General features: G+C 41.6%; 1 pseudogene; it reads left to right on the top strand.

Annotated features, from left to right (window-relative positions):
* The window catches only part of LOC119594875, a 3,443-nt pseudogene extending 393 nt beyond the window's left edge, over nt 1–3,050 (top strand).
* The last annotated feature ends 9 nt before the right edge of the window (nt 3,051–3,059 follow it).

Raw genomic sequence — 3,059 nt, 5'->3', positions numbered from 1 at the left:
ATAGAAGTACTGTTGAATCTGATAAATGATGTATTTTATGAAAATGTCTGTGGGTATTATATTTGAAAAAGGGTTACTATTGTATTTTATACAAATTTGGAATCTTAAAACTTTGAACTTAAAAAAAACGGACTTTTGGTTCTTAGAAAAGAATATTATTTACAAAAAAAAATCGTGGTTATGGGGCCTAGGAATAATATAGTTTGTGATAAAAAAACTAATTTGGATTTAATAAAATAGAATGGCCTTAGATTCCCTTAAAATAATAATAAAAAAAAGTTTTGATTCCTGGTGAAATTATGCATATTAGTCAGATCTCCCTTATATTGCAGTATCTGGAAGGAGCCGAGAGCAGTGCCATTATAAATGAACACATAAACAAGCCTTTCTTCGGCGATCGCACACCCACCTGGAAAGCGAGACTGGTTCCTGTGGCCGCCGACGCCCCTTGCCCCCTGCCCGAAATAAAGGCAGCTTTTCCCCTACCAGTATGACCGTCATGATGCCCCACCACTATTCATGGACGGGGTCAGCTTAGCTATTGTCACCGGCAAATTTGTGGGACTACTGAACGACGTTGTGGCCGGACGACTGTAAACGACGAGCCCTTTGGGGTCTACCTGAACAATGAAGAAATTGTTAAGATCGATGAGCAGATCGCGAAGGACATCGAGAAGGAACCCGAGAAGCTCGAGTCAACAAAACAAGAGATTCTGGCCTGTGACACTGCGCCCCTCCTCCTGAAGGCCTTTCCGCCACCTGGAGGGAAACCGGCTACCAATTTTGTTAATCAGCTTATCAAGCAGGAAATCCCTAGCTTCCTTCATGGTAAAGTGCAGAGCCAACGGCGTTACGTTCAAACAGTGGAATGGAGGCTGTGATTAATACCGCCATTAATGAGATGGCGAAGGAGGCGGGGAGTGGAGGGGGAGTCTCACCACATGAGCATCAATCTAGCGACGGATCTGAGACGCTACATGAAGCGCCGCCCCCTCCCGATCCTCGGCCTGCACGTGCGCCCCGCTGTGCACAGGATGGAGACGCCCTGCGACGTCCGGGACAACTTCTGGGACTACACCAAGGAAGCTCCACCAGAGGCTCTCGCTTCTCCTGAAATCTGGCGAGGCCCTTCAGCAGAACGTGGTGAGGGAGATGACCGTGCCGCAGCTCCCACCGGTGGAACACCACGCAGCAGGGCCCAAACCCTTGCGTGACTACGGTCTCACTAACGTCGGGGATCTCACGGCCATCATTCCAGGCGTCGGGGAGCACCTCCAGCAGACTAGCGTCTCCATGTTTAACTGCACACACTACTCTGGGTTCCCAATGCTTCACCAGATCTACACCTTCGAGGAACATATGCCCTACACAATTGGCTACGACACGTCCTACATGGCGAAGGAGACTGCTATAGGACTCATGGACAGGATTTTGACACTTATACACGAACTTGGGACATCGCCCTAAAATGCTAAAATAAGACAGGGTTCAGAGGCAGGAGTGACCAGACTGGAATCCTCATGTGTGTGTACCATTTTTCCTCCACACTTTTCGTAGAGAAATGGTTCTTGGTTATTGTAAGAACACGAGAAAATTACTTTTATATATTTAGAGCAGGTGTAACCAACTACTTCTGTCTATCCACAAAGCATAATCTGTTAGTGTAAAATAATAATAATAATGAAAAACGATTGAAGCCGAAGAACAGAGAAAGGGAGACGTATGTAACCTTAGGTTCCAGCCACCATATCTTTAAGCATTTATGAAGTAAAGAAGCCGTATTCAAGAAGAAAAATACTAGAATTAGAGAATTTTGTAAAGCTCTTTTTTGATGAAAACACAACTAAGTTATGAACCGGTTTGGCTTGCTTCGTCTTACCGAACTCGTCAACAATAGTCCCAACACCCGGTTTGCTTTCCAAGTATATAAACTACCCCCATGTGTGAGGACTTGTTCCCTCAACAGAGGGTGACGGAATTTATAGCAGTGGAAAAGAGAAGGGACGTAACGATAGTGGATATACCAGCAAGTAATTTTTTCCTCACCTTGGCTTTGTAGGAACTGATGAAGGTGAAAAAATTAAGAATTAAAAAGAAAAAAATAATACATATTGTGTAGCATAAAAGATAACAATAACAAAAGATAAAATTATAAAAAAATGTCCACATTCTAGAGCAATAATTTAAGAGGATAGTCTTTATTATTCATAACCTGAATTGCTGTTTCAAACTGCGAGTTTAGAATGAAAATAACAAAGGTGATATTTCGTATTGTGGTCATACCCGGAATGGCCATGATATAGTTACAAGTAGTCAGCTGTTATCCTCTAAGAGATTTATAAAGCTATTTATATATTCCAGTTCATACTTTTGGTCAGCACGAATATGGTCACAACTATGATACACCTTTTGTTGGCGACAAAATAATGATCATGAGAATTTCACTGCCAACACTCACCTTCCTCTGCCATGTTGGGGTTTGATTACTATTGTGACGTCATGAAACTATAGCAAGCTTCCTCTGGAGTCAATTTAAAATGCTTGGTCTGGCTACGAGACCCAGTTAAGGACCAAGAACAAGAAATTTCAAGATTCTTTAAGAAATCTTGAAATGTCTTGCCGTCAAAAAATACGCCCACAGAGGGTCTCAGACTTCCTAGCAGGGTTTACGTAAATCATGAACTGCAGTCTCATATTCTGATACGTCAATATAAATCTTCTAAATCAAATTACATATGAATTTATCTGATCCTGGTCTACTTGCCTCTAGTTGTTCAAAATGATTACTTAGTATTATTTGTATCCACCAGTAGGATTTAATGAAACTACACAACATGACATTTGTATGACTTCGGTACTACAAAATACCGATATATTTTTGACTATATTGTTCAATCTACAACACTGCATCTAATCTCAGAAATAGAAAATCTGGCAACTCACCTGAACACGAAGGCACTCTGAGTCGCCATTCACCTTTTTTTCCCCGTTTATTGATATTTATTTCACATAGGCACCGTGTATTTTATTATTTATTTGTTTATTGAGATGTGGTGGTG

The sequence above is a fragment of the Penaeus monodon genome, chromosome 34, assembly GCF_015228065.2.
Source record: "Penaeus monodon isolate SGIC_2016 chromosome 34, NSTDA_Pmon_1, whole genome shotgun sequence".
Taxonomy (NCBI): domain Eukaryota; kingdom Metazoa; phylum Arthropoda; class Malacostraca; order Decapoda; family Penaeidae; genus Penaeus; species Penaeus monodon.
Note: the sequence above shows the minus strand (reverse complement) of the source record. Positions and strands in the feature narration are given on the sequence as shown.